At 33.1% G+C, this 14,463-nt stretch overlaps 1 long non-coding RNA gene across 2 annotated transcripts in view; it reads left to right on the forward strand.

Moving 5' to 3' along the window:
* Positions 1-14,463, forward strand: part of LOC147074004 (uncharacterized) — a 745,768-nt gene that overhangs the window by 420,793 nt on the left and 310,512 nt on the right. For both annotated transcript variants that reach the window (XR_015070354.1, XR_015070353.1), the window contains exon 2: positions 4,021-4,075. This is a non-coding gene — a long non-coding RNA (uncharacterized LOC147074004). The remainder of the gene's footprint in view (positions 1-4,020; positions 4,076-14,463) is intronic.

Raw genomic sequence — 14,463 nt, forward strand, 5'->3', positions numbered from 1 at the left:
TTTTTCGACTACTCCAAGCCAACCCACCCTGCACCACACTCGATCTTAATTGAGCGATCATAAGGCCTTATATTTGAATGTGAAGCATCAGCAGTTTTTTACGCCTGGGAATATCTCAGGAGCTGATTGATACTCAAGACTAAGATCGTTACGAAATCAAGTGTGCTTTGACTCTTTTTACAGAGAATTTCTAATAAATATGCCCATGACAGAGAAGAGTACAGTGAATAACAATAATAATGATTCTAGCCAGGGCTCGAAATGGACCGGAGCGCACCGGAGCGCCGTTCCGGTTCGTGACATCGATAAAATTATCGCTCCGTCTCGTGGAAAACATATTTTGACCATCTAGAAAATGTAAGATTTATTTTTATGAAGTAGGTACACATAAAATTTTATAACTATATAAATATCTTCAGAAAATTGTCGAGCGCTCCGGTTCGTAAACTTTTCCATTTCGAGCGCTGATTCTAGCTGATGAATATACAATAACGTATGCTTGCGAAACATAGACTCTCAACACACGAGAGGACCAACAATTGAGAGTTGCGCAACGTGGCATGGAAAGGTGCATGTTGGGCATAACGCGTAAGGACCGCAGAAGAAACCAATGGATAAGAAAACAAACAAGAGTGAAAGATGTGATAGAGGTCACCAAATTCATGAAATGGCGGTGGGCCGAACATATCGCACGGCGAACGGACAACCGCTATACGAATACAGTCATTCAGTGGTACCCTACGCGCCAAAACTCGCTGGTTGACAAACTTGTCAGGTTTGGTGGAAGTACCTGGCAGAGAAAAGCAAGGAACCGAGAAGAGTGGAGGGAGCTGGGGGAAGCCTTCATCCAGCGGTGGATCGACCCCGGCTGAAAATGTATATAAATATACAATAACTAAGTGAAGAAATCTTTACGTTCACAGAAAAACGCCTAATTTTTGTTAAACGCATTAAAATTCACCTTTGTGGCGACCAGATTAGACGGCTCGATGGGCCCCAGCAATTAGTTGAACCAATTTGAGCATTTCTTTCCTCTCTTTCTTCTTTACGGCATGTTGTTCCATTTTGATATTCAAATACACAACCACTTCTCACTGCAACTAATAATTTGAGTTCATATTTTATCTACGTAACAAATTCACTGAGTACCTAAACTAAACTCACGAAAAACTATTACAACGGCTGATATATAATAATATATTAATAATTTGATTATGCTTTTGATTTTGTTTAAACTGAGTGGTCTTGTTAAAACCTACATAATGATACCTACTTAACTGGATTTACAGAATTTGTGTAACACCATTTTTTATAAACCCAAAAGGACATAGTAAATCCTTGAAGTAAAAGGAAACGTATATTTCCTTTTACTTTACTGTAGCTTGTTTTATTCCACCTAATTAGGAAAAACACCTTCTAAATAACGAAGAATAATTATTTAACGGCCCACCGTTTTTAAGGATAAGCGGTTGTGGAGCTAAAAGGTAACTTGACCACTTTTTTACGTTTTTCTATGCAAATTTTATTACGCAAAGCGTTTTATACTTTTTATGTCGTTCCAGTATAATTAGGACACATCCTTGGTGGTTTATCAGCTCGGCTTAGAAAGACATCTAAAGAAAAATGTTTTTATCTGTGGTTTTGCTGCTGTAGGCATTAAAACTTAATTTATTACAAAGTCATTCATATTCATACATTCTAATCGTATTAAAAGAAATTGAAGACAATTTTAGTTTTATCTCTCTTTTATTTCGAAATTATTGCTGCTGGACAAGACATATATATAATATATCACAGCAATTACCAGGTGACCTAGTAATTTTGCAAGCATCTATCAAACTATGAGAGTATCGGAGAGTCATTATTTGCTTGCATTTACGTCTTACACAAAATACACTTAGACAAATATAAGTATATTAAAATTCTATTGGATTTAAGTTATGTACTATTCCATTTGAGTCGTTTTCTGTGACCCAGGTTTCGCCTTTCGGCATCTTCAGGCACTGTGTACACTCACCAAAAGGCAAATAAACACATCAGTGTACATCCATCGAGTACCTTCGGTTGATAATGTTATTATTAAAAATATATATTATATTGTATCTAATTTTTTGTTTCTAGATTGACATGCCTGTATGTACATATTTTTCATATAACATTAGAAACATATCTACCTATCATAACCCAGTGGCGAAGAATCCATACTAGGCGATTATTTAAAGCCTACCTTCTTAAGAAAAATATTTTTTAATTGCATATTGACATATTTATATACTTAATCACTTCATTATTTTATGTTATATAAAAATAATTTATTTTGCCAACAAGAGATGTCGTATATGTAGGAATGTATTGTATTACACAGTTTACAAAACAACTGCAAAGTGATTAAAAAATATACCACAGCGCGCCGTAAATAAATAATAAACGCCGCGACGTCTCAACGTAAATAAATCTCCGATTATGTGTGGAATAATTCTGTTTTTCGTATGGACTTTACGTCTCGTAACCTCAGCAAGTCTGCTGATTTGTACGGAATAAGGTAAGCTCCTATCGCAGAGCCTAAAACATTCGCGCATAATATTGTTGTCACGACTGCGCACTTAGTCCAAAATCATTAATAATTAGATAATTAAAAAAATTATTTCAACGGCGTTTAATCGTATATTAATAAATTGTTTGTTTTTATAAATAAAAATAAATTTTATCTAATGATTTTTGATGGGTATACATGTTTTGAAAAATACGTAATTTAAACACATCGCTCATTTTTATGTCGTCAATGAGTTTTTATAGTGTCATTGAATTAGTGTGTCGTTGTCATTTACTAGTGTGTACCTATTCATTAGTAGTAAATATCGTACTATTCTCGTAAGTATACCTGACAAGTGTGCTCTTTTTATCAGATCTCCACAGCCTACCTCTTTCCAAAAGTCACCCTTCGCCACTGTTATAATCACATAAAACAATTATGTACAGTGAATAGGACTTTAACCCATAACCATCGCATTACTATACTATAAAAATGTCTATTTTTATTTCCAATTGGGGTCATCTATATATTACAACACCCCCTAAAATGGGAGGGTTTCTGATATATTTTGATTATTTGTGATAGGATTGGGGTCGGGTAAAGGGGAGGAGGTTGTTGAAAATGTGACCTTAAACCAGCGTATGTACTTTATAGTATAATTTTTTTTTTATTTCGCGATAAATTATACTGAAACCGATCATTTTCAACCAATTGTCTTTTAATAAACCATTTCTTTTACTCAACGAATAATTCACAAGATTTTGATAATGAAAAATTCTATATATTGAACATACATACTTGAAAATACCTCAGATATATATTATATAACAACTAGAAAAATCATATTTGAAAAAATACGATGCTCGAACTCACGGGGGAAAAGCGTTTATATGTAACATAATTTAGACAGGAGTTTCAAGTTTTTGTGACGATGGGGTAGAGATGGTCATAAATACCGAAAATTATCTGACGTTATTTATGAACTACATATTCCATAGCTATGTTTCTGAGGTTTTACTAAAAAATGTGTATAATTAGTCAACATTCTTAAACCTCTGTATTATTTCATTAGAATAAAAACATAAATAAATTAAAGATTAGGATTCACGTGTAAAATAATGATATTGGTAACATTATAAATACGACATCTTCGTTGATGGTATCAGACATCTAAATCTGACATAACGTAACATCATATTTATTATTATTGTATTGCAATTAGTAAAGAAAAGCCTACATTATGACAATAATAATTATTTATAATATAATAAATAATATCTTGTGGGTTCCTATAACTATGGGAATTTTTACACCTTTTTTACCCTGTATATTCCTATATGCCCTGTATATCCTATATTATTCCCACTTTAAAAAAAAATAACGGTTTCGCCTGTCGCTGACAACATAATATTCAAGTATATTAAAAAAAATTAAACAAAGTCAATTCTTTTATGTATAAATAAATGAATTATTTTTTTCTGTTTCAGGAACTTGTGTCTGTGAAATCAAACGTGTTTGATACTTCTCTTCGAAAAATCAGTGGTAAGCAGAAAAAATTGCAATAGTTTTACACATATATATATATTTTGTTAACAGTTCTGACTGAGGCAATAAATAGCTCTACTTTATTTTGAGCAGGCTTATTGATTTTTAAAAACTAACTATCACTAGCTGAAATTTATAGTCTTAGGTCAATGACAACAAATACGTATGACTAACAAAGTTTAGGGTTAGGAAGCAGACAGGAGTACGCGATGTAATAGACGTTGCCAAACAGCTGAAATGGCAATGGGCGGGGCACATTGCTCGCCGAAGGGACGGCTGCTGGACAAATGCCGTCATCCAGTGGTACCCAAGGTGCACGAAACGGCCACAGGGTCGCCCTAAAAGCCGCTGGATTGACGAACTGGTAAAGTTCGGCGGAAATACGTGGCAGCGAACGACACAGGACCGAGAGAGTTGGACAAAGCTTGGGGAGGCCTTCATCCAGCAGTGGATTGACCCCGGCTGATGATGATGATGATGATGATGATGATGATGATGATTTATGTCGGGTCTCAACAGCCCTTCACCACGAGGTTATAACATGCTATTTTTTTGTTAGTGGGTCGCAATACCATGGTTACATATAAATTGTACGTACCTATTACTTTACAGCGTAACGCAGTTCGCCGTGAGCTTTCTTATCGGAAAGAGATGAAAAAATACGCGTTGTTCTGTATTTCTAATTTACTTACATACCTATTTTCTACTGCCTTTGTTTTAGGTACGTACAAATTGATTTACAGGAAGCCAGGTGGGAACCGCGCCAATTTTCATATCCGATTTTGGCAAAAATATAAATTCACCAATGAAAACCTTACCCTAACCTGACAAATAAACCAATATATCGACTATTTTCAAAATTTATTTGCCGCAGGCTTCCTGTAAACTTACAAGGAACGTGTTTTATTTAGACATGAATTTTATCTCAGTACTATGCGACGCAAAGAGATTGGACGGTTTTTAATATACGACCATATATTTCACGGTGAAGTATGATACGGCGAACTTCATACGTACAAATTTCCGTACACGACATAGTATGAAGTGCCGCATGCGGCCCGCGGACCGTGGGTAGTGCATCACATCATGAGTAATACTTATTATAGTTGGATGAAGTTAATATTAATTTTCTGAATAAATCTCACTGACACAGAAAACAATGGACGCAAAGGATGCCAGAGGAACGCCTTCTCAGTCAACAATGTTCACTTACTCATAGTATATTAATAAAAAGTAAAAGTTATCCATCCAAGAATAGGTTTCACTTCGTCGTTTGTGGGATGAATGCTTCCGCCTCGGTACGTGTCAATGACGTATTGTGATTTAGACTTTTGTGATATTTTATAAATAATGAGTTGTTGGTGTAAACCTGAAAACAATGGGAAGGATTCAATACGACATGACATGTAAGTCAATCATTCGATTGAACTTGGGGTTTCGATTCTCTTTGTAATCACAATACATAGATATACACGCCCACCTCTAATACGGTATTTTTTTTTAAAAGATAGTTTGTTGGCGGCGTGTCCAAGTCATATGTTATTTCGCCTGTTTGCAATACCTATTAACATATTATAATATATCATAATGGTAGGTAGTGAAAGTATCTGAATCTTATTATTATTTTGGAGAATATTAATTTTCAAGTACCAACATAAACTAAATGCAACATTGAATTCGTGTTTTAATCAAAATTAAATACAGAATATACCAGTCAATTCTCATCTGGGGCGTATATAGTATATTTATTTGCACATTCAAAATATAATATAGTTATTGACACCTACTTGTATCCATTATGAGTTTTAGTATAATTTTGTCATTATAAATCATAAACAATAGGAATTAGACAAGGACCGCCGGGTCGTAGGAATGAAACAAAAGATCCCACACAAAATAATTATATTTCTGTTTTATCGTACCACTTGTTTACACCCTACACACGCTTGGTGTAATGAAATAATATCCACACCCTGAAATGGCCTCCAGGCTAGAACCTTTGGCGTCCCCCCTACCTATCGCTATGGTTAAAGAAAAAATATCTACCTACTTTAGTAGTAAGTTGTCGAGTATCGACAGACAATAATCAAAAATTGTATCGCATAATCACATACTTATTTTAAAATGTTAATATTCTTCAAGTAAAATAGCCTTTTTTATTAGAGCAAATTTGAATGTGCATTTATCTCACCTATCTGGTCGACCCGCCGCGCCGGGCCCATCCCTAGCCCGGGTCCTCAGGCTAGCCTTGTCAGCCCCCTTTTGTAATGCCGGGTCCACACTGGCAACATGTCGCGCGACAACCTCGTTAAATTGTACGATAAATATGATAATTGCTTAAGAAATTTTACGATAATTATCATACATATCGTAAAATTTAACGAGGTTGTCGCGCGACATGTTGCCAGTGTAGACCCGGCATAATACTGTCCAATCCAAGTATTTATCTGATGTTAACACTCTCCCGTACAAAAAACATTACCCCTCTCTCTCGCTACCCCTCCCCCTGACCCTACATATCGTCCAGAGGTAGAACGCGGTTTCTTAGTACTTAACATAGTACCTACATTAGCTACGATATTTTACATAGTAAAGTTAACATTACGTAACTCTAAATACTAGGTATTACAATATTACTTTTGCATACCTAGTTTGGATTAAGTAATTATGTCGTCGTATTGTTACAAAATCGCAAAGTTCAAAAAAGTAACAATGGCATTTGAAGTTATCATTAAATTAAAAATACCACTTATTCTTTGATTTAATACATGTATATTTACATTAACATTCAAAGTTAGCACTGATTTATTAAAATATGCAAAGAATGCTATACGAGATAAAATAATACACAATTAAATTCAGTAACTTGGTAATTAAGCCTCCAGTCTTGTGTATAGAATATACGTGCTGGAAGGTATTTATCTGCCTCAATAGGGTAAATTATTATCGCTCATATCGCTAATGGATTCAAGCTCTGTACTATTCCATTTAAGTCGTTTTTTTTGCGACCCGGGTTTCACCTTTCGGCATCTTCAGGCGCCGTGTACACTCACCAAAGGTAAACACACACTGACAACGAACACTCTTAACTCTAGCTTATATAATAAATCAATACAATAAAGTAGGTAAAAACTCCAATTACCTACCTATCAAGTCAAAGGTCACAACAAATACAATAAACGAATTATGAATAGTTGAAGTGTCAGTAAAATACATAATTAGTAAAAACCCTATCTTATTAATAACAATATACTCGATAGCATAAATTATAATAAATCGTCAAAACCTAATAATAGATCATTATTCTTTATAAACAATAAAAATACTACACTCAAGAGGTGTAAATCGTCAATTCTAAGAAAAATAAATAAATGGAGTTAACTAATGAGATATTAGTCTTTAATAATACTCTTACATGTCATCATCAGTCGAGAGTATTAATATTGTAAGATTGTATATTATTTTATTTCAGTTTTCTATGTCCAATCGAAACCAGTCTTGAATATAATTAAAGTATATGAAAGTATAATAGATAATTTAAGTATGAGCGTTAATTTAAAGAATATTGAAAACAGTCATATAGTATGTAATTATAAACTTATATTTAATTTTGAAGTCGATTAACTTTAAGTATAAGATCGTTGGTATACTTACTTAAATTTCTTTAATCCTCAAATCCTAAATAAGTACGTCGCACTTTTATTTCGCGTCACGACCTCGTGGCTCCCGTGTCATCCATAAACCTCTCAACTCGGACCGGTTTGGGCATCTGCACGTCTGTATACATAATCTGCCTTTCTCTTCAACAGCCTTGCAGAATAATGCATCATTATCGGTTTAATTAGAACGAGAATCGCCGGCCGTGTCTGCTTTTGGTCGTCGTGCCGTTGCGATAAATTTTACTTTGAAAGTTAGTTGGATGCACATTATAAATTTTATTAGTGAAGGGTATTGAATAACGCAAAAGTTACTCTGATATCTTGGAAATATCGTCGCTGGAAAATTCAAATTTTATAATGTGGGTACAAAAGATAACGTACATTTTTGGTTCCCACATTATTCATCAACATCTTTATTATTTTCATATTATGTATTCGATATTTTGGGCAATGGTATTCACTAAAGACTAGTGAATCTAATCCCGAGTCAAAATTTTCATCCCGGGATTTTGGGATTATAATTTGACGATCCCGGGATTGGCGTTTTTTTCGATAGTTAATATTTTTTTTATTTATGGGTACAATTAGCATTGATAAAATCGGCCAAAAACGTCTAGTATCATCATCAGCCTGAATCTATCCACTGCTGGATGAATACCCCTTCAAGCTGATTCCACTTTTCTCGGTCCTGTGCGTTGCGTTTCCACGTACTTCCGCAGAACTTTATTATTTCATCGATCCAGCGGCCTCTAAGTCTAAGTCTACCTTGCGGACATTTTGTACATCTTTTGTTAAGATTTAGATCCTTAGAGGATCATAATATAGGCCTCCACGAAGTGGAGGTTGTATTAACAGATTTTGTTTTCACGAGAAATGGATGTTAGCCACTTGCTCAACCTATTAGCTCCATACCCTGACTCATACACAAATTTAAAAACATAATGTGTATATGCCAGACCCATGATTCCAACCTGGGACCCATGACATAATAAACCAGCGCTTAACCCGCTCGGTCATCGTGTGTGTATGTACATTATCCTTGTATGTACCTGTAACATATTTGCCAACTCTGCCATGTACTAGGTATCGTTCCGAATTGCTTGTTGAGTTTGGTGTCCCGATTGAGGTTTAACTTGGGTTCGGGACAGAGACTGACTTTCCAGAATAATGCCACTTTTATACATTTCTTTTACGTGCTGGCACTGTTACTTAGAATGACTCTATAGTAATAGACATATTATTTTGGTCACCGTTTCATTATGCGTATCTGATTCTTCACACTTCATCAGAATTCAGGAGAGGAGTATTTACCTAAATTTAAACAAAATTAACGACATTATAATGAATTTTATTAACACGAAAAGTACTGAAAACATATAAATCTTTACATGATTATTAACTAATATTTGGCAAATTTACTTTTTGAAAGTAGTTAGTAGATAATATTTAGTTGTCAACTCATATTGACCTCTATTTATGCAAACTTGGCTTTATAATAGCATAATTAGAATTATAAATAGTTTTTTTACTATCTTTAAAAAGTTGACTCTTATGTGTACGGTTTTTGATTAGATCACATGGTTATTTAGAGGTAGTTTTTATTGCAAAAATATCTACTTTTATTTTATTTATAAATTTTTAATATTCTAAGTTATATCTGCTTCATTTTATTAGGTACTATATAGGTACCCACTATAATTTAAAACATGTAGATTAACAATTTCATTTTATACATATAAATGCTCAATATTAGAGTGTAAATTGAAATTTTTATAATACTAAAAACGGCATTCTATAAAATGTATTTTATGTCAATAGCTATTTCGTTTTTCACACCAATACGTACGGACGGTGACTATCATTAGTGCATTACACGTATCCAGCTAATATTGTTTTAACGAGAGATATACTTTGGAAAAACATAGAATCACAACAAATAAATTACCAGTTTCACTCTTGCAGAGAATATGAGGATCTATAGAGCGGAGATTATACTAATAGACTTTTCTTACAGGGAATAATAATAATTGCTAGTCATTTTATTAGTGAGTCCATGGACTGTATCAAATACGGGTTGGAATATAAAAATACATTTCTTTTACAATAATACATTGTGTTTTGTACTGTGTTGAATCCAGTCTACAATTAATTATACTTATTTAAAAGTCTTATCAGAGATTTTATACCAGATGGAATAATTAATTACTAAAACATATAATTTTCACATCACAAGTTATATTAGTCAATTAAGTCATTGACTGATTGATTATAAGGTGCTCCACTGATAAGCGAAAAATCTATGTTTCTAATCGCATTTTGTCCATGTTTTGTTAAAGGTATATTTCTGAGACTGTTTCAAAATATGTATTTTCAAAAAAATGAATATCTATTACATTTTTTAAATTTTTTAATAAAAAAAAATAGTTGAATATAAAGTTATCTACGTGTTTTGAAACTGATAGCTTGGCGGAAAATCCTGACATGGTAATAATTCATAAAAGAGTCACATACTACCTAGGATTCCATATTTTTACAGGGAGTGTAAATTTCCAGTGAATCCTAGTTAATCCTGGAAAATTTGTAGCACAGGGACTAAAGAAAGAGGCTTTACATCACACATTTTACGACATAACTCTTATCGTTGGCGGACAGGCGTGTGCCAAGTGCGACTTCCTTTTGAAATATATCCGCACCCAACTGACTCGTTTACTTTTATTGCTGAACCCTTTCAAAAGTGGAGTTAGTACAATGGTGTTTAGTGCCTACTTGCGTTGCTGTTTTCTTCAAGTACATTTTTTTTGTTCTGTAACATCTAGACAGTGTAGCATTACCCAAATGAAAAAATAATAAAGTATCTTTTATATCCATCACCTGCCACGTATCCTTCGTTATTCCTTACATGGGTATATATACCCTGAATTTGAAGTCCCGTTAAAAGTTACCCTAAAGTGGACATATATAACGGGCGACGCCAAGTGATCATAGTCTCTTATGGATACTATCTACAATTCTACAGTAAAGCATGATTCCTTTGCTGATTCACATATTATCTATAAATTCAGTGAAAGCACATACAATGTGTAGATCGTGTTTGTTAGTTTTGCAGTTTCAATAAATCAAACCTTTCCTAATCCAAGCCATAGTAGATAATAGTCAAAAAATATACGTTTATCTATAAAATATCTAAAATTATGCACATTAAAACATGCATAATTTCAGATATTTTATAAATAGAAGAATATTTTTGACGATTATGGTTTGATTAGGCAGGGTTTAATGATTTTTAAAAAAACTGACTGACACCATCTGTAATATTATGTATTCTTAATTTAACAAAAACAAATAAGCATCACTGACAAAGTGTGCTTTATTTTTTTTTCAATGTCCACATACTTCATCTACTATTATGGTTTAGTCTAGGCAGGGTTTAATTGAACTTAAAAACAAACCAATACTATCTACAATAATTTGTATTCTTAGTTCAATGAAAATAAATATGTATGACTGACAATTTTTAGTGTGCACTATTTATGTCGAATCTCTACAGCGAACCTCCGCCCTTCGCCACTGGAGTAAACGTTCATAACTCTCTAGGATGAAAATGATTTAGGTAATATATCTATAAATATTTTTTTTACACATAGTACTACATATTTTAATACAATAGAACAAAAGGGAAACGCTACAGAGGAAGACCCCGTGCGAGATGGCAAGACGACATCACAAAAACAGCGGGCCCAATTTGGCTACAAATAACCAGTAAGACAGAGCCCAGTGGGATTTCTTTCTTTGGAGGAGGCCTTCACCCGAAGAGGGCTTCTTACAAACCAAACATACATCTTAACATTAAAAATATAATTTAAGTTACGAATACAAAAATATATACTATATAAACGTTACATAGTACTGTTTAATATATAAACATTATTTATCAGTATTATATACAATATAAAAATCTTAATAATATAAATAATATATTATACAAAAATATAAAAAATCATATATAGATAGATATATATACATTATAGATATAACCATAGGTTATATATACATTAGATATAGTCAATTCACTGTCATTTACTTTTTTGTTTGTAAGAAATAAAAAGTCTTTTTTATTATTTATTATTTATATTTTAATACAAGTAAATATTAAATTTGATCTAATTTTATGTGAGGTAATCCTTCAAAGGGCGTTTCAGTGTGGAAAAAGTGCAAAGTTATAAAACGTATACTCTACATTACGGCAAACTTGACAGAAGGACATCTCTACTTTCCGAAGTTAAATACGACTAGATATATATATTTCTCGTTATTTCTGTAGCCAGAAGTATGGTAGATCGACGATATGATCAGAATAACGTGTAAATGATTTTAGTGTAGTTAGGCACTTGCAGTAAATACGTAGGTATGATTACAATAAATTAACATAGTTTAAATCTATGGTTGGATATGCCGTATGCCCATAAATGAAATTCCGTATAGAAACTCGGCCTGACTCGCACTTAGTATTAAATTTGCATATCTTCTTGAATAACCTTCGTGCAAAGATCATATTATAGTTGTAACGTTTTGTTACAATAGAGAGTATATTATAATATATGAATTATCGTTGAACAGTTTTCTACATTATTGGTGACCCATATAGCATTGGCCTATCCGTGACCTGCACATTTTGATATCATCTTGGTATGAGCAAATATTACACTATAACAGCGATGGGCAAACAACAGCACGCGAGCTGCATTACATTTCCATTTTGCGTTTAATTTCGTTACGCAAGACATATGTACGGAAATAGATTATGTAATAAAGTATTGAAATCAAATAAAATTAAATAAAACACTTAATAAAACCATCAGAATACAGAGGAAAGACATAAAAAATAAGTAGTAAATTAAAAATACAATCATTTGCGGGGTTGCTGCACTATCATATAGCATATGTACATATGCTAGAAAAAAAATCAAGGTCATCCGATATATAGAACATGCACATAAAGTACAAAGAAATTAGCATTATATTATACTTGATTTTAGAGGGCATGTCAAACATTCAAATTAATTGCAATTATTCCAAAACATGATTTCGAGTCTTACCAAATTGATTTATATTAAATTCTGGTAGGTGCTCGTAAGTATCAAGCTGTTGTACTTATAAATTATTTGGTAATAATGCCAGCGTTATTATCAATCAATATTATATTATTAATCTTCTTATTGAATCTGTTTTATATTCACATAATAATATTATAATTCAATATGCCCAACGACATCTATCGTATAATTGTCATAATAATTTTACGATCTTCCCTTATTTCAATAAGCACCTTTTATGGCATGTATCGAAAGTTTAAAAAAAATAGCGACATCTCGTTCGCTTCACGTCATAACATTATTGTGTGGATTATGTTCGCGTGAATTGAAAGTTTTTTATATGAAGCCTGTTTCACACATAAATAATATTGATTGTTGTTAAAAATATAAAATAATTTATTTCGTAATTTTTATTTATTATTTATTATGGAACATATAGGTACACAGCAACGGATTTTTTCAAAGATGGCAATATATTTTGAGCGTATCTTGCGTTTATAAATGTTTAGGAAAATACATATTTCTAATTAATTGCTTAATTTTATACCATCAGTGAGCTTTTTAAATTTCATCGATTTTTGTGTACCTATCCATCAGTAGTCGTATTATCTTCTTATTTCCCTTAAATATATCTAACAAGTGTGCTTTATCCACAGCCTACCTCTTTCCAAAAGTCACCCTTCGCCACTGCGATGAACTCACTCTGGTACGGTGAAATGTAATACATACAATTTGCATGATATGCTTAAACCTAAACTATTCCGGTTTACGTCGTGCTGACTTCACACACGCCCGTACAGATATCGATATTGTGTGATTTCATAACTACTTGTTTATCGACTAAATATATTCTTATTGCGGGTTTCTGTTACTATTTTCATGTTGGAGATAAATTTTAATATTCATTTGATTGATTTATTTCCCAAGAGCGATACTAAAGTTTTTAAGTCATATTTAGCAATCTTTCACCTGTATCATTGTCACCTTGTCTTCAGTTTCTTAACATTTCGAAAAATAGTGCAGTGGCAACCAACAGAAATCTAGTCGGCCGCTCGCTGTTAAAATAACGGCCACCTCGATCACACCTATCGTGAATAACTAACCGAGTTTACTAAAGGTAGGTGATTACCCCGCCTACTATTTGCCAACGTATTCTATAACAGAAAAAATTGCAAAAAAATAGGCATTCGTAGTGTTTTAGGCACAATGTGAAATCCTCTGTTTGAATGAAAACCTTGTGCGGCGTAATAAATTCAGTTTTTGAATATAGCTAACCACCCCTAAACATACAATCCTGCTAAACCTTCCGTCATGGGTACAAAGATAACCCGTAGTCCTCTAAGGTTACAATAATTACTATGACAAAATAATATAAAATGACAAGTAATCGAATAGTGTCATAATAGTATGTAGAAACCCTTCTGAGTTTTCAATCTTTTGTAAGTACGTGATGCCATCAACGGCCTCAGCAGTATTGCGTATGCAAATGATCGAAAGTTGAATCGTCAAACGAATACTTAAAATGCAAAATAATGAAATAATACGTATGCGGCGCGACATTCGTTGCGTTCCCACTCAAAATCGCCTCTATACCGCAAGATTATCTTATCGTGAAGGTCTGCTACTCAACTAC

Source organism: Rhyacophila brunnea, unplaced genomic scaffold, assembly GCF_057557595.1.
Source record: "Rhyacophila brunnea isolate RB1 unplaced genomic scaffold, BYU_Rbru_1.0 scaffold_17, whole genome shotgun sequence".
Classification (NCBI taxonomy): domain Eukaryota; kingdom Metazoa; phylum Arthropoda; class Insecta; order Trichoptera; family Rhyacophilidae; genus Rhyacophila; species Rhyacophila brunnea.